Source organism: Sus scrofa, chromosome 5, assembly GCF_054392235.1.
Source record: "Sus scrofa isolate SSC_HxYL_T2T_F1_AM1 chromosome 5, Sscrofa_HxYL_maternal_Yorkshire_Landrace_v2.0, whole genome shotgun sequence".
NCBI lineage: Eukaryota > Metazoa > Chordata > Mammalia > Artiodactyla > Suidae > Sus > Sus scrofa.
Window position 1 is genome coordinate 68,266,480 of NC_139387.1, and position 26,526 is coordinate 68,293,005.

Below are 26,526 nucleotides of genomic sequence, written 5' to 3' on the forward strand. Positions count from 1 at the left end.
TGAAAGGTGGCTGTTACATCAATAGTTTTACAAAATTTACCTTTGGCTTCATTCCGGGACCTTGCATGAAAGTGAGGAAAGAGAGGAGGCCTTGGATGGCATCCCTGTGCCTCACCCAGTGACATGCCTCCCACCCTGAACCTTGAATTTGAGACTTCCTGTGTGGTTTTAGCTCAAATAACCAAGGCACCTCCAGCTACTTCTCTTCCTCTGCTGGGCTCAATATGTTGATACTCTCTCAGGAAGTATGGGGGTCTATTTTTATGTTTTATTTCCATAGAGCATTTTATAGCATCTTTGAGAATGGACTTCTCGTTATTCCTCGTGATGGTGGAGGGTCACGTGGGCATAGCCCATAGCAGGCAGTCAAAAACTGGCTTATGTGTTATTTGCTTGTATTTTTGAATTTACTATTGGTTTGAATACTCTTTAACAAAGCAATATCAAATGATGACGTTCCCTGAGCTTTCACTAACTGCTGATCTGTGAAGGTGAGCCAAGAAGGGTGAGGTCCTGGTAGGAAAGTAGGTGACGCATGAAAAAGAACAACTGTAAATTCACTAAGGGGAGAAATCAAGGGGATGTATCAGTGAAAGGTGAGTTCAGAGCTACATCTCAGTCTAGGGTGAACTGAATCTCTCTAACTGAGCCTGTTCCTGATGTCACACCCGCAAGTGAAGGATAATGCTCTGTCCTTCTAGCTAGCCTAGACCTGGAGTTTAGCTTTCTCAGGCACCAAGAATTGAAATTATTTAGGTTTTTTTTCCATGTCTTGGCCATTGTGAACAGTGCTGATGCAACTAGAGGTTATCCTACTGAGTGAAGTAAGTCAAAAGGAGAAAGACAAATACCATATGATATCACTTATATGTGGAATCTAAAATATGGCACAAATGAACCCAACTACAAAACAGAAATAGGTTCACAGGTATAGAGAACAGACTTGTGATTGCCCAGGGGGAAGGGGAAGAAGTGGGATGGACTGGGAGCTTGGGATTGGTAGATGCAAACTATTACATTTAGAGTGGATAAGCAATGAGGTCCTACTGTACAGCACAGTGAACTACATCGAATCTCTTCGGATAGGACATGACGGAAGATAGTTTGAGAAAAAGAATGTATATATATATATACATGTATGACTGGTCACTATGCTGTACAGCGGAAATTGAAACTACATCATAAATCAGCTATAATAAATATTTTAAAAAATTGAAATGAAGGCAAAAACATAAAGTACAATTCAAAGACTGTTTTTTTCCCTTGTTTTTTTGTTTTTGTTTTTGGTCTTTTCTAGGGCTGCACCCGTGGCATATGGAGGTTCCCAGGCTAGGGGTCTAATCCAAGCTACAGCTGCCAGCCTCCACCACAGCCACAGCAATACCAGATCTGAGCCATGTCTGCGACCTACACCACAGCCCACCACAACGCAGGATCCTTAACCCACTGATCAAGCAGGGATTGAACCTGCAACCTCATGGTTCCTAGTCAGATTTGTTAACCACTGAGCCACGAAGGGAACTCCCCAGACTGGTTTTTATGCTACAAAAACATAATGGGATGTCACATGAATGATTCAACATTGTACCTTTTTTAAAAATCTAGGCTAAGAAAGAATTTTATGCTTAGGTGCATCCTTACTTCTGAACTATAGTTAACCTCTGGTGATTTATCATTTTTATTTTTTATTTTTTTGTCCTTTTTTTTGCCTTTTCTAGGGCTGCTCCCGCAGCATATGAAGGTTCCCAGGCTAGGGGTTGAATCGGAGCTGTAGCTGCCGGCCCACGCCAGAGCCACAGCAACGTGGGATCGGAGCCGCGTTTGTGACCTACATCACAGCTCATGGCAACACCAGATCCTTAACCCACTGAGCAAGGCCAGGGATCGAACTGGATCCTTAACCCACTGAGCAAGGCCAGGGATTGAACCTTCACCCTCATGGTTCCTAGTTGGATTTGTTAACCATGGAGACATGATGGAAACTCCTATTTATCGTTTTTAGTTTCTCATCTTTTATTTATTCTACCCATGGGTTTAACGCCAGGAGATTTTCAGAGCTGTGACTCATTTGCTTCTAATGTCAGTATTTATTGGTGGATTTTAAACTTTAGTTTGCATTAGAAACATCTGAGGTGCTTCTGAAAAATACAGACTATTGGCCTCCCCTCTCAGAGTTTCTGATTCGGTGATTCCAGGGTGGGGCCCAAGAATTTGCATTTTTGACAGTTCTCAGGTGGTGCTTATCCTTCCGGCCCTGGGACCATGCTTGAAGATCTCATCTCTTGTTTATATTCCATTATTTCACAGTGAAAGTATTAATTATGCTTACCAGTACCCTTTGGTCAATCTGAGAATTACAAATATTTATGAAGTCCTGTGTGCTTTCAGTTAACATTGTTAACCAAAGTTGCAGAAACCAAGACCTGATTGAAATAAAGGGGCATTTATTTGGAGTTTGTTAGGACTGCAGCCTGGGAGACATGGATCCAAGAAGCACTTGAAACGTATTCTCCTGGATTACAAGATGGAGGGAATTTATAAAGGCAAAAACTGCAAAGCTGCAATTAGTTACACAAGTTGTTTGTTAAGAATTATAATGGGAGCCAGCCAGAAGTAAGGATGCGTGTTAAGAAAGAACTGGTTGGTAGAGTTTCCAGGGTGGCTCAGCGGTAATGAACCTGACTAGTACCTATGGGGACACGGGTTTGATCCCTGGCCCTGCTCAGTGGGTTAAGGATCTGGCCTTGCTGTGAACTGTGGTGCAGGCTGCAGACATGGCTCAGATCCTTAGTTGCTGTGGCTGTGGTGTAGGCCTGCAGCTGCAGCTCCCATTCGACCCCTAGCCTGAGAACCTCCATATGCTGCAGGTGTGGCCCTAAAAAGACAAAAAAGAAAGGATTGGTTGAGGTCTGAAATGGTTGCATAGTGATAAGGGGGGACCTTGAGACCATAGAGCATGCAGCTGGTGGATGTTGTTCCCAAAACACCTGATGGTATCCTTGGGTTTGATTCAGTTTGAAGAAAATACAGGTCCTCAGCAGTGCAGGGGTGTGTCTGAGACCAGATCCCCACTGGCTGCCACCTCCATTTTTTTTACGCCTGAACTGTGATTACTCCATTATCATTTCCATTTATCATCAACAGTAAACACCACTTTGTAAAAAAGTTTCATTTTCCTCCCCAGGCACTTTTCCTAATTAAATTAAAATAGTGTGTATTTAACCACATATGGAATGTATATATGCAAATTAAACACATTGAAATGTATACAATTTTAATACAGATGCAGCTCAGATCTGGCGTTGCTGTGGCTGTGGTGTAGACTGGCAGCTATAGCTCTGATTCGATCCCTGGCCTGGGAACTTCTATATGCTGCCAGTGTGGCCCTAAAAAAACAAAAATAGGAACAAAAACAGAAGAAAAACTGTAAGAGCTTAGCACTGGGGGAGGCAAGGGTTTGGAGAGAGACCCCCCTTCTGGGTGCAGGTGTACAGGCTCTGCTGAAATCATAGCATTGAACCAAAACGCTCAGAAAAACTCTTCAGCCACAAAGACCCTACACTAAGCACTAGGTAGCAGCAGCGCATTGCTAAAAGAATTTGAAGTCTGTGATGAACTGAAGATGACCTCCAAAGCAATGAAACATAAACCAGCCCAAGTACCCAGACTAATAGCTTTACAGAAGAAAAGGCATCTCTATTTCCGCCCAGTCCTACAATGTTTACCATCCAATAAAAAAATTTTAGACACAAAGTTAAAAAAAGGAAGAAAATGACCCATTGCCAAAAGATAAAGTAATCAGCTGAAATAAACTCAGCTATGTTCAAGATGTTGGAATTATCAGCAAGAAATTTTAAAAATAATTTTTAATATGTCAAAAAATTGTGGAAATTCAGGAAAATATAAATAAACATACGAGGAAATTTCATTTGAGATATGGGAACTATATGAAAACCAAATGGAAAACCAGGTGGGGAAAAACTATGATATCAGAAATAAATCATTCATTCTTCAAGGTTATCAAAAAACTGGATACAAGACAGAGAAAAAAGTCCCAGTAAACCTGAAGATAAATCAACAGAAATATCCCAACTGAACTACAAAGAGTTAAAAAAAGAGTGAAAATAGGCAAATCACCCAAGAGTTTTGGGGCAGTAAGAATCCTAGATTTCCCATGTGAAAGTCTATAGTACTGAAAAAAATTCCAACAACTGCTATGGCGATAAAGATGAATATTACATAGCTTTGAAAGTATCACTGCAATAAGATGCCTAACACTTCTAAATGTGTATATACTCAATAACAGAACTTGAAAATACATAAAGTCAACCCTGATAGACTTGAAAGGAGAAATAGGCAAATCCTTAAGTACAGCTGGACACTTCAACACAATTGTATCAGTAATTATCAGAATATTTAGACAGAAAAATAAAGATTTAGAAAATCTGAAAAGGCACTAGCAACCAAATTGACCTAACTGATGTATATAGAGCCTTATACTCAACAATAGAACAAAACATTTTTTTTAAGTGCACATGGAACATCCATCAGCAGCATGTGACATAAACAACAGAGATATTTTAAGGAAATAAAATTACAGATCAATAACCCTCCTGATATAGACCAAATCTCTTAACAAAATATTAACAAATAAAATCCAGCAATATAAAAATGCTTAATATAACATGACCAATTGGGGTTTATCCTAGGAATTCAATGTTACTTTAACATTTGAAAATCAATTAATATAATTAACTATTTCAACACCATAAAAGGAATAACCATATATTCAACTAAATACACACAGGAAAAATAACGTGGCAAAATTCAACATTCATTCTTAATAAAAGCTCTCAGACAACTATGAAAAAGATAACCTGCTAAGGAGCATATACCAAAAAAAAAAAAAAAACAAAAAAACAAAAAAGCACTCTATCCCACATCATACTAAAAGGTGAAAGTCTGAATGCTTTACTCCTAAGATCAGAAACAAAGCCAGGATATCCATTCTTACTGTCTTGTTTGCAGTGTTGTACTGGTTCCAGCCCATGCAGCTGATCAAGAATAAGAAATACAATGCACACAAGATTAGAAAAAATGAAATAAAAATCATCTTAATTTTTGGATGATCTGATCTTATATAAAGAATTTACTCAAAAGAATCTATGAAAAGTTATGATAATAAATAATTGTATCAAGTTTACACAGTATGTAATCAATGCGTAATTGCATTTTTATATGAGTGTGGTAAGCAGCCTCTAAAATGGCCTCCCATGATTCCTGTCTTCTCCTATTTTTGCCCTATTATAATCTCACAAGTGTGAGTTGGACTTAGTGATTATCTTCTAGGTATGGTATGTGGTAAAAGTAATGGTATGTCACTTCTGTGGTTAGGCTTCCATCTTGGGTGTGCTCTCTCACTCTCGCTCACTTGCTTTGCGGGAAGCCAACTGCCATTTATGAGTTGCCCATTGAAGAGGCTCACGTAACAAGAAACTGGTGGTCTGTTTATATAAATCTCAATTAAAAAATAGTTAAATGATTTGAATAGACACTTCACCAAAGAAGATATACAGATGGCAAAGAGATGGTAGAAAATGATTGGTTATCAGTAAAAGCAAATTAAAACCACAGCACGATACCATGTACTTACCATAATGGCTAAAATTACAAATATGGACAATACCAAGTGCTGGTGAAGATGTGGGACATCTGAAAATCCTCATATGAGTGAGGAATGGTACAGCCACTTTAGAATACAATTAGCATTTTTTATGAAGTTAAATATACACGTATCATATGACCCAGAAATCATACCTAGGTATTTACCCAAGAGAAATGAAAGCATATATCCGCACAAAGCCCTATAACATGAATGTTATGACTTTATTCATTATCACTAAAAAACTGGAAACAGCCCAAAGGCCTATCAACGGATGAATGAATAACAACCTATACAATGGAATAACTACTGATACATAAACAATATTCATAAATCTCAATAGCATTGTGATAAGAGAAAGTCATAATAAAAAAAGCTAAATGTCATTAGAATCCACTTGTATGGTGTTGCAGAAAAGGCAAATTTATAGAGAAAGAAATTAGAATAGTAAATGCCAGTAGCTGTCAGGGGCAAGGTTAACATGAGAGGATTGTCTACAAAGGGGGCATGAGGTAAGTTTTTGGGAGATGGAAATATTCCATATCTCCATTAGGTGTGCAAATACAATCTATTTATTTATTGAAACTCATCAAACTATACCCTTTAAAAGGGTGAAAATTACTGTATGTAAATTTAAAATTAGTAAAATATTTTATTTAAGGAGATGCTTGAACCTTTATATTAAAAGCTTTTTGAACTTTCTAGGTTTAACTTTGATCTCATATAGGTAAAGATTTAAGTTGCTAAGTGATTTTATTTCAGTAGAAAGAGTCAAGCAATTTTTGGTATATTAGATAATGCTACACATATAAAGGAATAACCATATATTCAATTAAATACACACAGGAATGTGTATTTAGAATGTGCTTAGAATGTGCCATCTCCTGTGATTGGTAAGAACAGATTAATGAGAAAGTTAGCTAAGTCTCATACCTCATGGGTCATAAAACCTGATGAGAATAAGTAGTAATGACTGATAGTAACTAACTAATAGAAATCATACTAATGCAGAATGTGTAAGTTGCAGACATGGCTTGGATCCCGCATTGCTGTGGCTGTGGTGTAGGCCGGCGATTCGACCCCTAGCCTGGGAAACTCCATGTGCCGCGGGAGCAGCCCTAGAAAAGGCAAAAAGACAAAACAAAAAACAAAAAACAAAAAACAGTCTAGAGCTACCGTTTTCTTTTTGAGAATATTTTAGATTCATTTTCATTAGCAGTTATTGGCAAGGATGAGATTTAAAATATTCTCAACTAGTGTGGCACAAGCCCGACTAACCTGAAAATATACCAGTCTGTGAACATCTGCTGTGTCCTGATGTCTAAAACACATAAAAATTTTCTTCTGGAGTAAGTCTTAATAAATTAAATATCTTTCGGATTTTGTTCACGTCATCTAAATTTTCAAATTAATTGTAACTCTTCAGTACTCTGTATCCTACTTTCCTAAGTGGTTTTTTTTTTTTTTTTTTTTTTCCTTTTTTGGCCTCCCGACGGTTATATGGATTTTCCATGGCCAGGGATCAGATCCGAACTGCAGTTGTAACCTATGCCACACCTGTGGGCAATGCTGCATCCTTTAAACTACTGTGCTGAGCCAGGAATCAAACCTGCATCCTGAAACTGCAGACGCTGCCAATCCCATTGTACCACAATGGAGACTCCCTGAGGTGGTGGTGTTTGTTTGTTTGTTTGTTTTTTACCATTTTCTCATAGACTATGATTTTTTAAAACTTATTTATTATCTATCCTCCCTCCACCCCTCATTATAATATTGTTTCTATGAGAAGAGAGATTTTTGTCTGTTTTTTCATGAATCTATTCCTGATGCTTACAATCCATGCTGTGTCTCCTTGTAGCCTGACCAGATTCTAAAGTCTGGATGAGCAAATCCGAGTGTGGCCAGGGCTAAGGGGGTTGCTGCTCCCGATTGTCTTGGAAACATATTGTTCCCTATACCAACACATCTTGCCCTGGCATCTGTATTTTTTCTCTGGGATGATGATTAGTCCCACAGTTGTTTCAGCATGGTAATTGGTGCTGAGGATATTTCTCTTCTATAAAGAGCCACAGAAAAACAGGTTGGAAAGGCCTTGGAGAAATACAGAATTTCATGCTCATTCTCAGACTCAGATCCAAGCAAGTCAACAAATACAAAGAATTCCTTAACATGACAGGGTTAAAAGTATATGTAAGTTTCTGAATTTCCATCATGGCCTGAATGTTAGACCACTCAGAATTTTGCTATGATCTCTTAAGACTCCATGGAGAACTTCAGAGCTATTATGGCATCTGAATTTTAATAGATCACAGACAAGAAAAAACACACTTTAATCATATTTATTCAAACTGCTCAGTGAAGGGGTTTGGATCATCTCAACAGAAATTTCTGAGGGCAGCATGGAACAGGGAATGGCTTAATACTTATAGAAAATTCAAGGTTTTGCAGAAGTTAAGGGATCCAACAGATAGGTATTCTAACCTAAGCTTGAGCATATTTCAGAAAACACCTGTTTTCCTTTGAAATAGTCCTTTCACTTCAAATTGTCATTACTGGAAGCTGGAGGTAACACAACACATTTTGTAGTCAGGTAGAACTAGGTTTTAATATGTTCCACCAATAATTAGTGATGTACCAGTAGGCCAGTTATCTAATTACCAATATCCACACCTCAGCTTCATCATCTATAAACTAAGAATGATAAAAATCTTGGCATTGTTGTTGAGACTAAATGAAATTATATAAATAAAGCCATAACCATTAATTAAATATGTAATTATATTGTAAAGTATATTCCAAATAATACTTTTTTTCAAACTATGCATGTCTCTTTTTGAGTTTTAGAAGAGAAGAACCTTTTAACCAAGACTATTTTCATGTAGTCAATTTCTCAGTTTATTCCTGAGTGATTCACTCAACTATTTAAAGATATTTATTGTCTACTTTAGTCATTGTCCTAAAGGAAATCTAGTCAGCAGACTTTTGTGTTGGTTCCGACTAGCTGTGACTGTGACTTGAATGAGCAGGTTGAAAGCAAGACACAAGATCAGGGAGGACTTCAAATTTCTGACCGAGTTTTTTCTTCAGAGGATTTTCTAGGTCCTGCAGTGTGTTTGTCATTTCCTCCCTTCATGGCCATAGTCTGAAATTTCTCCCTTGGCATTTTTATATATATGCTATATATACATATAGACACACACACACACACACACACACACACACACACACACACACACACTGTATTTATACAAGTAGAGTTGATTTACAGTGTTGTGCCAATTTCTGCTGTACAGGATAGTGACCCAGTCATGCGTATACATACATTCTTTTTCTCATTCTATCTTCCATCATGTTCTATCCTAAGAGATAGAGACTGGATATAGTTCCCTGTGCTGTACAGTAGGACCTCATTGCTTATTCGTTCTAGATGTAATAGTTCGTGTCTACCAACTCCCAGCTCCCTTAGCATTTGAATTGAATCTTGGCTTGTTCCTTTTTTTTAATTTTATTTATTTTATTTTTTATTTTTTTGGCTTTTTGCCTTTTCTAGGGCCACTCCCTCGGTACATGGAGGTTCCCAGGCTAGGGGTCTAATCAGAGCTGTAGCCACCGGCCTATGCCAGAGCCACCGCAACACGGGATCCGAGCCACATCTGCAACCTACACCATAGCTCATGGCAATGCCGGATCCTTAACCCACTGAGCAAGGCCAGGGATCGAACCTGCAACCTCATGGTTCCTAGTCCGATGTGTTAACCACTGCGCCATGACGGGAACTCCCGGCTAGTTCCTAATTGACTGTAGTAAATAGTACCCTTAACCCTTTGCTTATTTTCTCAGAGACAGTCTCTGTTACTATATTCATTCCCTGAATAGCAGGCTGGGAAGGGATGCTGTAATCACCTAAATTTTAAAATCACTAGCTTATGTTATTGGTATTCCTCTTTTCTACTCTAAAAGTAACAAGTTTTTTTAGGGGGAGTAGTTCCAAATAAGGGAAATGCCATGCATATTGCAAAGCAATTCAAGAAAGAACAGATTGTTCTTTTAAAAAGTAAATGTTATTTTGAAAAGAAAATGGAAAATTACCTTTCCCCCTCAATTCCTTTACACCACCAAGTTATGCTTAAGTTGGCAGCATCAACGATTTACAAATAAGAGGTGAATAGTTCTAATAGATGGTTAAGACGAAATACTCATGTGAGCTGAGTGGGTTATATAATAGCTATTCATGACAGGACTGATTCATTCAGCTGTTCCATTCTTAACCTGTGTGCTTTTTTGAGACACAAGCTCGGATAAAAATTCCTTGATTGAAGCCTTGCAACACTTTCTCCTCAATTTACACATTCTATTGGACAGAGTTCTGAGCAGTATCTTCTGCATGTATTATGGCAGTGATACTAGGAACCATATGTTTTATCAGCATTTTTTTTGCTACTCAGGGTAAGCATTTTACAGAAACCTCATTCCTCACATTGGATTTTATATAAATTTTGTTTTTTTTTTCCCAAAGGGAGAGTTAAGGGTAAGTCTAATGAGATAATCACATTTTGATGTCGGAAATATTCTTTTTTCCAGGTCTTTCTCAGGACTTAAGAAAAAAAAATATTCATGAATCCAAAGAAGAAATTCCTTTTAAAAAAGGAGATTAAGTTTTTTACTTTTTCTTTTTTAAGTTTATGTGAAATATAGTTGACATATAATATTGTGTTAGTTTCAGGTGTACTACATAATAATTTTTCATTTGCATAATTATGAAATGATTACCATGACAAATCCATTAACCATCTGTCCCCATACAAAGTTCTTGCAATGTTATTGACCACAGTCTTTATGCTGTATATTATATCCCCATGACTTATTTATTATATAGCTGGAGATTTGTACCTCTTAATTGCCTTCATCTGTTTCATGCCACCCAAAGAAGAAAGTCTTTAGTAAACAGTTCTTAACAACGAGAACTATGTGTTTTATTTCATTTACTGTCCTTTCCACCCCACTGCAAATCATACACATTCACTCTTTGAGTTCACTGGCATTAATATTTTGCTACTTATTTTATGGGTTCCTGATGACTTTCGTTTGAAGACAAATTTAAAGCAGTTCTTTCTTCCAGTTTAATTTAATTTTGCACACCTCTGTATTCCTCTAATTTGAATATTTTCCCCTTAACATTTAGATCGACTCTTCCTTTATTATTAATACAATATATAGTGACTATGGCACTGTTTTAAGGCTCCCTGGATCAATCTTTTATTTTGTCCTTGAAATAAGAACAAGTAAGATTTGTTCTTATTTGTTCTTACAATGGTGACTGTTTCCATCAATATGTTTACAACTCCTTTGATTCCCCCTGCTCCCATCCTTGTTACAAAAGCATCACTCTTGGTAACAAATATTAAGGACTTGAATGTATCCTTTCCTACCTTCCCCTCCATCTACCTGCAGGAAGAACCAGCTAATTCAATGTTTGCATTATAATGGGTGATTATCCTATATGTACTTTCATACATCCTGTCTTTCTCATTTGAAAATAGGTTTTAGAAAAGAATCTGAAAGAGAATAGATGTGCATATATGTATAACGGAATCACTTTCCTGTATAGCCGAAATTATCACAACATTGTAAATAAACTATACCTCAGTAAAACTTTTAAAAAAATGAAGAAGAAAAGAAAATAGGTTTTGGGAATCAAACTGTAATTCATTCTTTTTAATGACAACCTCATAATCCATAATGAGAATTTATTGGACCTTTTGCAACCAGCCCCTATGCGGGGCACTTATTTTATTCCAAATTTTTGTGGTTATAAATAACACTACAACATACATCCTTACAAACTAATGATTTAATTTTTGTGAGCTAGATTCCTGGAGGCTTCTCAGAAATTTCTGGGTCGGAAATTATGTATATTCCCAATAAAATATATTTTGTGAGATATTTTCCTAAATCTGTGGTATTAATTTGAATTTCTACTGTCAAAGCATAAGAAAACATTTTTTCTCCCACCGTGCCAGCAATAAATATTTTTATTCTTCTAATAGTTTGCAAGGCTGAAGGGTGAGACAAGCAGACACTCAACTGAAACTAATTTAAACAAAACAATTTATAGGCTCATTTTTTAAAAAAATAAATTTTATTGGAGTGTAGGTGATTTACAATGTTGTGTTAGTATCAGGTATAGCGAAGTGAATTAGCCATACATATACACATATACTCGTTCTTTTTCAGATTATTTCCCCATAGAGGCTATCATAAATTATTGAATAGATTTCCCTGAGCTATATAGTAGGTCTGTGTTAGTGATCAATTTTGTATATAGTACTGTGTATATGCCAGTCCCAACCTCCCTATCCACCCCTTCCCCCAGAGTTTCCCCCTTGGTAACCATAAATTTAGTTTCAAAACCTTTAGGTCTGTTTTTGTTTTGTGCATAAGTTCTTTTGTAACATTTTTATTAGATTCCACATGTTAATTATCTTATATGATATCATAGGCTCATTTAAATGGCAACTACAAGAGCAGTTCTGGGTTTCGGCACAGCTGAATTTGTGAACTAAAATGATGTGGCAGGTTCTCTCCTCTGGGGTCTTTTAGCTGTGCTCAGCTACTCCTGTCCTTATCTTCAGACAGGTTTTATCCACTGACAGCCCTAGGCTCACATGATTTCATCTGGACCACTATAATTATAAGAGTTTTTTCTGTCATATCAGTGAAAGCATCCTATACATAACTCTTCTGATTAGCTTCTTTTCGCTCAATCCCTCCCAAACACCAGAAGAGCATTTTCTATAGAAGAAAGGAGTTATGTTACCAAAAGAAATTTTCCAGCATCATTACATGCAAAGAAATAGTCAGGCACACACACACACACCCCTACTCAACAATGCTATATTTAATGGATATCATTTTCTCTCTTCTTTTTCCTTTTTTCTTGTTTCAAGGTAATTAAGACTCACTTTCTCTAATATTAATTTATAATGCAGACCTCAGCATCAATATTTGAATTAATCTTTCCTTAATCAGACAAAAGTGCTGTTCCAATTTGTTTATAAGAGTTTAAATATATAAATCCAGGGACTCTTGTTTAGCTGAGGAAATATATCAATTATGATGACTTATAATAATTTCCCCAGAATCTCGTAAGTTCCTGTCTTATGGAATCATTTGGATGGGAACAATCAAAGCAATGATAGAACTATGAAAAGATACATGAAGCAATTTAACCTAAGTTTATGTCCTTTGGAGAATGAAATAATAAAAATATCTAAATTTTATCATAATTTCTCTAAGCTTCATCAGAATTTATCTACCTAGAGAGATATTAACAATAACAAAAAGAAGAATGTATGCACATGTAAATGTTAGAGTTACAAGCATTTAATTCTTTTTTCTGGCTTTACTATCTTCAGTGTTCATAAATACTTAAGAGTCATCACATTATTTAATCTTGTACTTACAAGTCTTATACATAGGTAATTAGACTGTATTTGATCATGAACGAGGATGTCATACTACATATTTTTTCCAGCATTATCGAGATGTAATTGACATAAAGTCATTGTATAAGTTTAAGGTGAAAACATAGGCTCGGGGGGACCCTGGGGATGTGGCACCATGTGCCTTGGGGGAAGCATAATGCAGTCAGAAGGTAGCTGTTTTCCTTTCTCTACTAATGCATCCTTCTTAGTCTCTGTGGTCAAGGAGGGTGTTTCATCCTCATCCCCAAGTTCTGAGGTTTTCACAGTGGTGTCTTGTCTATGGATAGCTGCTGACTGGTCTTGTAAAGAGGATCGAAGTAGGGAATGACCTGTGATGTCATTTGATGATTTCACTCTCTCGTATAATCCTAAAGCAAGAGAAAGGAGATTAGGAGTTTCTGTAGTAGTGCAGCAGAAACGAATCTGACTAGAAACCATGAAGTTGCGGGTTTGATCCCTGGCCTTGCTCAGCGGGTTAAGGATCCAGCATTGTCATGAACTGTGGTCTAGGTCACAGACACGGCTCGGATCTGGTGTTGCTGTGGCTCTGGCGTAGGCCGGCAGCAATGGCTCTGATTAGGCCTCTAGCCTGGGAACCTCCATATGCCGTGGGTGCGGCCCTAAAAAGGACAAAAGACAAAAAAAAAAAAAAAAAAAAAAAAAGAGAGAGAGAGATAAAGGAGATTAAAATTATGGGAGAAGATTGAGTTTTTTTCTGACTCTTAATATTGTATATGCATGTTCTTCATTTAGAAAATGAAAAGAAAATTTTAGTGTGACGCGTTTATATTTTACCTGTTTAACCGTTTTGGACTGATGAATTTCATACTCCCAAGTTGCTTGCAAATATCAGAAAATGTTGGATAATGACACCCAGGAGTATGAGAACTCTGTGATTCCTATGAAAAATAAATGCTATTCAAAGCATCAGTTAAACTCAGGTATGGAGGAATATAGAAGCATTCGTAATTAAAAATTGGTATAACAAATTATTGCCAGGCAATCTCTATTTCATTATTAAAATTGTGATCTACAACATATGATAAAGATATTTTTCATTCTAGGAATTGCAATTTCTTGCAACACGGTCGGCTTACCTCTTTGAATTGGGGATAATCAAACTTTAGTGGTTTCCGTTTATTGTCCCATAAGCTAATTCACTGCATATAAAGAAGAAATGAAATAATTTTTGAACTTCTTTCAGAGATCTATCAATCAGCAAAGGGAATCTTTCAGTGTATTTAATTTATAGTATGCATATTATAGTATAATTGCTTACTAGGTTCATATTCCTTTATGGGACAGTATTGTCCATTGATCCTTTGCAAAGCTCTACTCTTATATGCACTGTTTTGCTAACTAGACTTTCTTGAAACAGATCTTAACTCCTGACTTACTCATAGGGGTGAAATTCACCTTGCAGACAGTTCCATTCTATCTCTCAAAGTCATGAACAACTGAAGTCATGAGCTTCCCTGAAGTTTCTTTTTTTTTTATTTTTTATTTTTTTTATTTTTTTTTTATTTTCCCACTGTACAGCAAGGGGGTCAGGTTATCCTTACATGTATACATTGCAATTACAGTTTTTCCCCCACCCTTTCTTCTGTTGCAACATGAGTATCTAGACATAGTTCTCAATGCTATTCAGCAGGATCTCCTTGTAAATCTATTCTAGGTTGTGTCTGATAAGCCCAAGCTCCCGATCCCTCCCACTACCTCCCCCTCCCATCAGGCAAGTTTAAGTCAAGAAACCAATTCAATAGGATTCATGGCCATATAAATCTGCCGATATTGATCAACTGTGGTTCGACTTTGACCTTCTATTTTGCCCATCACTAACAATTGTCTTAAAATTTTCCTGCTAGAATATAATTCAGTTATCTTGGTTTTGTCTTTACCTTGAAAATAACTTTGAGGATGGCTTTTTTATTAACTATATATTTTTGGTTCTTATATTTTTTAGATAGCAAAGTTTGATGCGTAAGAGAAGGGAGAAATGGATTGTTTTCTTTCTTTAAACAAATAATTAGTGTGCGTTCATGTATCTAGAGAATTCATGGAGGAAAGGTGTTGTTAGTATTAATACAAAAATTAAATGGTGAGAACCATAGAGTTTGTAAACTCTTGAGTATTTTTCTACTTTTCACTCATGTCCTGGAGGCTATGGCATCTTGGAGAAGGCTTTGAAGAAAAAGAAAAATACTCTTTCCCTCTCAACGGTAAATGTTATTTTGTCTCTTGAGTCAGCAGTTATGTCCTCACATTTCATGGAAAGTAATAGGAAAGGGTGTCAGGATTACAGCACCCAAGAGCAAAAACTTTCCAGGGAAGGAATCAAACTAACTCTAATTTTTTTAAAAAAAAGAAAAAAATACAGGGACTCATACAAAAACAAATGGCCTTGCTGTGAAAAGAAATGCTACTATTTTTCTGTCAGAGTTAAAACTTTTGAAGAGAGCCAAAAATTCTGCATTAAACTGGGCTCCCATCTTTTGAAGATAGATGATAAGGGTGAACAGGTAATTAGTTTTGAAACTGTAATTTTTCCCCATATTTTTTGTATGCAAGGAGAAAACCACTTAAAATTTTTAAAAACATTTGAAAACCAAGTGTATGTTAAATAACAGTGACTTATCTTTTCATGTTAAGTAGAAAAATTTGTGGTAAATAAAATGGCTCCCTTGTTATTGGGAACCACAGTACCAATTATTGTTTTATTTCAGGACAAAACTAGGCTCTCGTGATGATTCTCTGTGTCTGCTCTAAGAAGAAATCCAGTTTCTTAACAAAAGCCCATTTTCTGAAACTCCTGTCATGGCTCAGTGGTTAAGGAACCCGACTAGAATCCATAAGGAGGTGGGATCGATCTCTAGCCTCTCAGTGGGTTAAGGATCTGGCATTGCTGTGAGCTGTGATGTGGGTCAGACACAGCTTGGATCCCAAGTTGCTGAGGCTCTGGCATAGGCCGGTGGTACACTCTGATTCAACCCCTAGCCTGAGAACCTACATATGCCACAGGTATGGCCCTAAAACGATCAAAAAAAAAAAAAGCCCTTTTCTTGTGAGGCCATTGTGGGAGTTGCCCTGTTTTCATGTTGTTTTGTTTTGAAGTCCTTTGATAGTAATGGGCCTTTTAATGTGTTAATACTTGTTTCACATAGGAGATAAGGCAATAATAATCAATCCTAATTGAAAGTATAAAAAAGGATTTTGATAAAAATCAGATAATCATTCTTGATGTTTACATTATTTTCTTTTTAAAAATTTATTTTATTGGAGTATAGCTGATTTACAATGTGTTAATTTCTGCTGTACAGTAAAGTGATTCTTTTTCATATTCTTTTTATATTCTTTTCCATTATGGTTTATCAGAGGATATTGAATGTAGTTCCCTGTGCTATACAGTAGGAACTTATTGTTTATCCACTCTATGTATAACAGTTGGCATCTGCTAATCCTAAACTCCAATCCATCCCTCCCCCACCCCTCACCTCCTTGGCAACCACAAGTCTGTTCTCTATGTCTGTGATTCTGTTCCTGTTTCATGAATAAGTTCATTTGTGTCATATTTTAGATTCCACATACAAGTGATATCATATGGTATTTGTCTTTCTCTTTCTGACTTTACTTAGTGTGATAATCTCTAGGTCCATCCACGTTGCTGCATTATTTCATTCTTTTTTATAGTGTTCACATTGTTTTCATTATTAAAAAAGATGAGGGCTAAATTACATATAGGGGTCTCTCTTCTCAGGAATTTATTCAGTCTTTGGTATCTTATTTTTATTGGATTGGATTATCTCAGAAAGGGATTGTCAGCCCCTGGATGTGGGAAGATGGCTCCTTGATACACGATAATGTGTAAAACACACTTGAGATCTTCAGTTCATTTGTTAAGTATGGAAATGTGTTGCCCAGATAAGTTTCACAAAGCAAAGCTTTCTGACCTCAACAGCAACCCTAAAAGTTTAATTTTAATATTATAAAATATCCTTGGCATTAGAAAAACCCTGCAGACTTCCATGCTTCTGTACTTGTATTCATGTGGTTTCCTCAACTAGCAATGCTTTTCCCTTAGAACTTTGAGTTAGAATTCACTTTCTCTTTGAAGTCATTCTTGATCTTCAGCTTTGAAATAAGTTCTTTTGCTATGCTCTGAAATAACATGTTTTTCCTTTTACCATTTCATGTCCAATCTAGAATATGGTGTCTCTCATCTTTTGTTCACCGATAGCACACAAGACGTTATACTTGATGGTTACTTCATAAATTAAAATATTATCAATATGGATGTTAATGAAGTTTCTAGATTAAGAAATATATAGGGAGTAACTGAAAATTTGGGGGTTCAATGACTAGTCCCATGGTTTAAATCAAGTACCTTCACTCTCCATCTGATTGTCTTCAATGTCTAGCAAAGCCCATTCCATGTCACAGACGAGTATACACTACCAAGAAATGATTTGAAAATGAGTTGGCTTGGACTCAGTGTAATAAGTTTTTTTTCCCCCATTTTTTAATGATACATCTTTCTATGATCTATTGGATCATAGAGTTTTAGAACTATAGATAACATTGAAGATCAGATGAATTTTTCTCTACTCATATTAAATAAACTAAGACAGTCCTAACAATTATTAATGGCAGAGACAAGCTGAGGACCAGGTCTCCTATTTCTGGATTTGGTCCTTTTTTTTTTTTTTTTTTTTACTAGAATAATATGTAGAGAGCTTTTTTCTTGGCTGTAATAAATGTTAGTTTCAAATTTGCAGTTAATTATATCAGATTTGCAATTTCATCTCTCGCCATACTTGCATATATTACACCCTTTATCTGGATTACCCTTCTTCATCTAGTTGGGTCCTATTCAATAATTTAGTAGATAATTAGATCACTTATTTATTTGTGCATGCATTGATTTAATTCCTCGGAAACCAAGTACCAGTAGTTCTATAGTGGTTACTCACTAAGTGTGCATATCTTCTTTAAGACTTAGCTTAAATCTTCCCACATCCAAATTGCTTTCCCTGGCAAACTCTTTTCCCCTTGTCTGGATTAGAGTGATGCTTCTGTGTCAAATGAATGTGTCATTCCCTCAGAATGTGAAACCCTTGGGGACAGGAATAGATTTTCTCTGCATGTGCATCCCAGGGCCTTGGTAATAGTGTGGTGCTCTAGAAATGTTTGTTGAATAAATAAACGAACAGAGAAATAGCTCGATCTATAACTCCCTTCTTGCCTATAGTAGTATATCTACTGAAAACATGGTTTATGTCTGAATATTAGGTCAATTTTAATTTTTTCCCCTCATTAACAGACCTCTGCAGAGTTCAAAGATAAACAACAACTGTGCATATACCACAACAACCAAAATAGCTGCCACAACCTGCATCAGGCAGTTTTTATTTGTGAGAAGAATTCTATTGATTTTGATCTTGAATTTGGAGAAAGCAAATGAAATAGTGAACAATCTGATGCATCTGCTTTTTACCTGCAAGATGCAGATAAATGCTCTGTAATCCTAACATTGGTCTATTTGTGAAGTTAGTTGCATATGTAAGAGAACTTGTGATTTGATCTAGATCTTTTGAGTGTCAGAGCTTCATCTGCATGGGAAGGGGGTGGTAAACACCTTCTTTGACTTGATTTCAAGTGGAATTTATTTTAATGTCAAAATAAATTATTCAGAAATGAGTTATATATTTTCCCCCTCTATTTCAGCTAGAGTTCCTTGAAACATATGATATCCTTCATACTATTTGTGAAGTAATGGCCAATACATTTGAGGGTTTTTTCTTTCTCCCTCTCTTCTTTTGGCCATGCCCTTGGCATGTGGAAGTTCCCAGACCATGGACTGTGCCCTTGCCACAGCAACAACCTGAGCCTCTGCAGTGACAAGGCCAGATCGTTGACCCACTGAGCCATTTGAGTTATTTTTGAATTGATGTTCAGGAAATTGAGGTGGACCATGGCATGACTATGTATATCCATTTTTCTTTTTCTGGGAAGTATATTAGTACCTTCAGATAGAATGAATTTCATTTCTGTGACTTCCACTTTATTACTTCTAGGTTTCAAAACATTTTTCACAATTTATATAAGAATTAATAGTTGAAAAATAAAAATGAAAAGATGTGGAAGCATATTGAATACAAACTACATTCTCTTCTAATTTCTTTGCCTTTCCAGGGTACACTGTTAACATTTTGGTTTGTATCTTTCCAGACATTTTTGTCTGTCATTTGCTATAGATAATGCTATATGTAACTTTGTTACATATCTATCTCTGTGAATTATTTGAATATTTCTATAAACTAGAATGGAACTGCAGTAGGTCAAGGACCCAATGTTGTCTCTGTGAGGATGCAGGTTCGATCCCCAGCCTCATTCGATGGTCATGGATCTGGTGTTTCTATATGCTGTGGCATAGGTCACAGATGCAGCTTGGATCTGGTGTTGCCATGGCTGTGGCATAAGCCATAGCTGTAGCTCCAATTCAGCTCATGGTCTGGGAACTTCTTTCCATATGCCACAGGTGTGGCTGTAAAGATGAAAAAGAAATAGAATGGAAACTGATATGTGAAATAGTATGCATTTTTTAAAATCCTGAAATATAAGAACTTAATTTCTACAAATGCTGTCAACTAGCACACACATGTATGCTTCTAGACCCAGCCAACCAGGAAGCCTAATCAGAACATCTGGAAACCTGCATAACCTATCCTACAGCCCAGCTTGTGATGGCATTCATGCAGATGCCATTCATCTGCAGAGCTGAGCCAATGGCCCCATCTGGCCCTGTGCTTCCCTGCCTGAGCATCTCTGCCAAATGTGGGTACCCAGCTATTGAGCTATAATGCTGTGGAGCTAAATTTAGACAATGCTCAGGCAGGGAAGCAAATTTGCAGATCTGACCAGCTGCTGAGTAGGGCATCCAGTCCCATTTGATTAGGATGTCTGAAAAGAGAATCTGAGCAACCATAGAGACCAATCCAATAGCCAAAACTGGGCAAAAACTAAGGCAATAATCCTATCCCACTGTTCCCAGCCAGTGGCACCACCCAACCTCAGTGCTCAGGCAATGGCTTTGCCTCCAATAAAATCCCCAGGATTTAAGGATGATTTAACATACATAAATCAACAAATATATTCCATCACATTAGTAGAATGGAAGATTAAAAAATCACATTATCATCATAATAGATGCAAAGTTAAAACAATAAAACATTCTTTCATGATAAAACTTCACACCACAGCATAATAAAGACCATCAAAACTCAATGATGAAAGAAGCCCCCAGCACTCAATGATGAAATGTTGAAAGATTTTTCCTCTAAGATCAGGAACAAGATAGGATGCCCATTTTCACTATTCCTATTCATAATTCTGGTCAGGTCAATCGGGCAAGAAAAAGACAAATCAAAGGAATTGGAAAGGAAGAAGTACTATTGTCTTTATTCACTGATAAGATGATATTTTATGTGGAAACTGATTAGATCTAATCAACACCCAAGAAGAGGCGGTATTTAGAAAAGTGGATCATTCCTCAAGCAATGAAACAACATCTTGTATAGCAGCTACAATTGGACGTACTACCTGGTTAAGCTTATAAAAATACCCTTATCATTCTCCAAGATCTGTCTTCTGCACAGGCCAAAAAAGACAAGTGGAATGAGGATATAGTGGAAATTATCACCTCTGTGTGAGTTCTTGATGGTGACACTGATCATTGCAGTTCTTCCAGGAATGCAGTACAGCTTTTGGTTTACTGCTTTCCTAGGTAGAGGTAGTTTGGTGGCTTTTATATGTTTTTTCCCATCATAGTAGCCCTCACTCCACAGGACAGGGAATCAACATGGTGACTGAGCTGACAAGTATACTTATTCAAACTGTGGATTCTAAAGCTGGGGAAATAACCACCATGAGGCAGATATGTGTTAAAACTTTACTGATCCCTTGACCTCCATAAGCCCCTATTCTGACTTGTGGAACAGGGTAATGCTTTAGTTCTCCTAGAATTAATGTCAGGTTATAGCCTGTGTCTAGTACTACCCAAACATTCTAGAATTTTCCTTTTCCCCAGTGTACAGTTACCCCAGTAAAGGCTATAGGTTTCTTTGGGGAAGGCTGGGAAAACTGGTAACAGTACACATTTTTGGTAATAGTCCAGGCTCCTTCCTCAAGAGGACTTTGTGTTTGCTTTAAGGACCTGGGTCTATAAATTGGCTCAAGTCTGGGAACTGATTGACAGGCTATGACTCTATTCTTATCATTCAAGTTAGAAGTATGTTCCCTTGACCCAGAACCTTTCTAGTAATACAGATCAAGTAACAATTTATTAGGCTTCTCATCTATTTTACTTCTGGAAACACTAGGATCAACTTGCCAATGCCATATGTCTACACAAGTCAGACAGTTCTGAATACTGATCTGACTCTGCCATCCATTATGGGAACTGTGCCCACCTTGCATTTGGCAACTGAGCCCCCTGCACTGCCCCCTGCACCCTTAGCTTTTCCAATTCAGTGATTACAGTTCCCACTGTAAAGGCCAGCTGACAGAAAAGATTTATCATAGAGCTCTTCAAGGATGCTGGGGTTCCCCACACAAATTTATTTCTCACAGTAGTGGTAAAAGTTGTGTCTTCCATACCTTTTCTATGTGCTTAAATATGTCTTAAATGACAAAATCCGCTGTCACATCCCAATCTCCATAAATCTTGGAATCCTTCCTTCTTGATTAAACCCAAGTTTTGCATTTCTTTTATTTTCTTTTTTCAAATATGGAGATTTTTTTCCTTATACTTACAGAGGAATAATTCATTTTTCCAGGATGAACAACCAAAATGTGAATAGTGGCTCATCAGTATCCCCTTTATCCACTCCCACCTGTACCATTTCCACCCTAAACTCTTGCAAGGCATGCTTGTAGGCAAAAAGTTTCTGATGATTATGATGATGCAATAATGATCATTTTATATTTCTTTTACATCCTTGGGTTCTGCTAGCTCACCTCAATGGTATGAAGAAACAATGGAGCCTCCAACTGCTCCACCTTCTGTAGATCCTCTTAAGCTTCTCTGACTCCAGGACCAGGTATGTGCTTGGCCACTGTGATAAAAGGTCCTGATTTCTGCTGGTCCTGGAGATACAGGGGTGGGGAGGAGGGTGGGCAGCTGTGGCTCACCTTGAGGACATAGATGCTGGTGGAAGCCATTCCTTGGAGCTCTCTCCATTGCATGGACACCAGTGCTGGAGGGCACCTAAGCCTGGCATTTCTTTTGATTCATGGTTCAGCCAAGCAACCAACCAAGCAAATTATCAGAGCCCATCCTAGCTCCCTGAGCTGCAACCTTGAATGCAGAATCTCTGCTTTGTGGGCCCATATCAAAATCTTCGGCTTCATCCCACTTTATGTTTTTTCCACCATTAGTCCATACCAGTGGTATCCATTCTCACATATGTTTTCTGGATTTCTGGGTGTATAACTTAGAAAACTCAAAGTAGTTTTTTGGAGTGTAGCTCTCTTTGTCATAGGTCACACCTTTTAAGGGCCTGCTGGGACTTGAATCTAGTTATGGATGTAGAAGCAAAGAGGGGTATCAAGGACTTGTCTTGAGGGGAATCAGTATTGTTTTGCATGACTACTTTCCAGGGGAGGCCATTATCATTTCCTCAGGCAGTTCAGAGTTGACTGCCTCAAACAAGGAAGGAGAAGCTATTGCCAGTGGGGGTGGGGAAGCTGTTACCACCAGGATTGAAGAGACTCCAGAATCATCAGAGTCTTCCCCCAAGGCCCCATGCCAACTAGAAGATCTCATTCTTTCCTGATGAATGCCCTCACTTTAATGGTAGGCACCCTGAGAAGTTGACAGTTCAATGTGTATTGTGATTCAGCTAGAAGCAGGATGAAAGTCTGAAGTTCATTTTCAGCAGTCTCAGCCCTATGGCCACAGGTGATATGAACCTCCTTCAGGGCACCCCTAAGGCTTTCAGGTTATTTATGTAGTGCTCGAGTGGCTGCATCATTATACATTCTCTCCAACATTGCACAAGGATTCCAATTCTTCCCATACCCTTGTCAACACTTACTCTTTTGTTCATTTAATAACTAAAGTGAGAAAAATGCAAATAGAGGCTATGACTGGAGAAGGCAAATAAAGGCCTAAATCTTTAGTTACTAAAGACAAAACTGGAACAGAAATGCTCCCAAATAATTTGAAGTTTAATGTGTTGATGTTATTTACTGAGCAAAAATTACATATGGAAACACTATAAGGATTAGAAATAAATCTTCCTTTATCTCTTTTATTCCTTGTTTACACATATCCCTATTTATTTCCTAATTAACCCATTTTTCTCTATTCCTTACATTATAACATAACCAAGAATTTTGGATTCATGATTTCTCCACATTCATCTAATATTTACCAAATTTAAAATGAAGAAACAGGAGTTCCCTTGTGGCACAGCAGTGTTGTCACTGCAGAGGCTCAGGTAGCTGCTGTGGCATGGGTTCAATTCCCTGGCCTGGACACTTCCAATGTACCATGGGCATGGCCAATAAAATAAATTAAATGCAAAAGCAGATAAGTGAAAATTGTATATAAGAAAGGGAGATCCCACTGTGGCTTAGTGGTTTAAGAAACTGACATAGTATCCATGAGGATGCAGGTTTGATCCCTGGTCTTGCTCAGTGGGTTAAGGATCCAGTGTTGCTGCAAGTTGTGGAACAGGTCACAGATGCATGCAGCTTCGATTTGACCTCTAGCCTGGGAAACTCCATATGCTGCAGGAATGGCTATAAAAAGAAAAAAAATATATAATGTAACAACTAAAAGCATATTTTTTCTTGGAATTTTTTAATTTATTTTTTTTATTTTTTTATTTTTTTATTTTTTATTTTTTTTTTGTCTTTTTTTCTATTTCTTGGGCCGCTCCCGCGGCATATGGAGGTTCCCAGGCTAGGGGTCAAATCGGAGCTGTAGCCCCTGGCCTATGCCAGAGCCACAGCAACGCGGGATCCGAGCCGCATCTGCAATTTGAACCACAGCTCACAGCAACGCCGGTTCGTTAACCCACTGAGCAGGGACCGAACCTGCAACCTCATGGTTCCTAGTCAGATTCATTAACCACTGCACCACGACGGGAACTCCTTGGACATTTTTTTAGAAAATTATTTTAAAATTTTATGCAGTCTCTCCGCTTTATTAAAAAGTTCACACTGGAGTTCCCGTCGTGGCGCAGTGGTTAACGAATCAGACTAGGAACCGTGAGGTTGCGGGTTCCGTCCCTGGCCTTGCTCAGTGGGTTAACGATCCGGCGTTGCCGTGAGCTGTGGTGTAGGTTGCAGACGCGGCTCGGATCCTGCGTTGCTGTGGCTCTGGCGTAGGCCGGTGGCTCCAGCTCCGATTCAACCCCTAGCCTGGGAACCTCCATATGCCGCGGGAGCGGCCCAAGAAATAGCAGCAACAACTACAACAACAACAAAAGACAAAAGACAAAAGACAAAAAAAAAAAAAAAAAAAGTTCACACTAATTTATCCATATCTTATCATTCTGCTTTGTTCTTTTTACCTAATGTTATCAAGAACATTTCTCTCTTTCTGTGTCTCATTTTATTTACTTATTCATTTATTTCATCTTGGGTTAAATCTTGGTTTCTATGACCTTATCATTCTTTCAATCAATGTCATTTTAGTTTTTCCTTTTCTTTGATACTGACTAGGCTTGGTGGATGTAAAAATAGTGAAGCATGAGTGATATTTTAGAGGAATCCTAAAGATTAAATAAAGTTGAAGAAAAGAAATATAGAAAACATTATAAAAAGCACTAAACATACAATGATGTTTTGGGTGCAAAGGTATGTGGGTATTTCAAGGACAGGAAAATGTTTTTGGGAAAATGTCTTTATAATTAACCAATTGAAAATACCTCATTCTTTACTCAAAATAGTTACAACAGAAAATCTTTAGGAAGAAAGATGTGATATAGTCATACTCTGATAATAACACTTTATATTTTTTACTTGCTGTAGATACTATTGATAACATATTCAAAGCTATCTAGTTTGCTAGACTTTCTAAAAACTACGATATGTTTTAGTTATGTTAAACATATGTTAAAATGAGTTATGGAAGCTCATTAACAACATCCCAAGAACTAAAATTGCTAATTGCTCTTCATTGGTAACTTGCCACCAATTTTTAGGGATATATATATGTATCAGTTAACCTGTTAATATTAAATGATGATAAATGTGAAGTCTTTACAACTTAAAAAAATAACCAGCAGAGGCAGCATATATACAGGTTATTTTTTTTTAGTCAATTTCTACTTGGTTCCTAACATATAAAAATGTTATTAAATACCACCTAATAAATTCTGATCCTGAAGCTTCCCCACAGACTCCCATTTGCATGGAAGTTATTCTGGATGCTCCTGAAGCGTATGGTACTTCCAAAATCAGTTCCTTCACTCACTGCAGCAACAGAGGAAGACAAAGTATAAACTGCAGCCAGCTCTAAAGCCCCACACTGCTGGATGACATCACTACATTGAGACTGTAGAAATCATACATTTCCCAGAACCTGCGTTCAAAAGCAATTTACTGTCTTAATTATACTTCACCAATAAGAATTCTTTTTCACAGCAAAAAAAAAAAAAAAAATAGTATCAAATGCATTTCTGTTCAACGACACATTTAAAATGGGGGGAATTTGACATAGAACACATAGATTGGGCCTTACAGCAGTCAAGCAGTTGTTACACCGGAAGTTCATGGTTCACAGACTTGACTAAAAACTAAAGTTTGCCTTGAAGAGAAACTCCTATCGCATGGAGGATTTCTAGAACACTTTCCTCATTCTCTTTATTTAAGTCGGAAACCTCTTCTCTGAAAGCAATCAATTAGCTCCTAGCAAATAAATTGATAAGCCAAAGGCAAACCTGTAAAAAAATAAAAAGCTAGAAAATCTCAAATGTGCCACCATTGTTTAGAATTGATAAAGAGTTTTGCTTTGGGAGCAAGGAGGGATGAAAGCTCAAACCGTGGAAAAATGCTTTTGAAAAGACTTCAAACAGTGTAGCTGACATAGAGGTGGATTTCAATTGTTATTCCTATACATTTCTAAGAATTTTAAAGTATCAGGGATCCTTTGGTGCACAGATCAATGCAGTCGATAAGAAAAAAAGGAACCCACAAAGTTTTATTCCTGAATAATACCTACTTCTAGGGTTAAATGGGGCGGTTATTGAATTAAACAAACAATAGTTTGTAAAAAATGTTCTGACAATTTTGGCTACAACCAGCAGAACAGATGATTTTGACTTTGATGCTTTAAAATGACTACATTAAAATCCACTCAAAATTTTGAGTCTG

The 26,526-nt window shown here is 37.2% G+C and overlaps 1 pseudogene; it reads left to right on the top strand.

Moving 5' to 3' along the window:
• Window positions 1-535: 535 nt before the first annotated feature.
• LOC146403423 (C-type lectin domain family 7 member A-like) lies at window positions 536-18,604 on the top strand (annotated as a pseudogene).
• The last annotated feature ends 7,922 nt before the right edge of the window (window positions 18,605-26,526 follow it).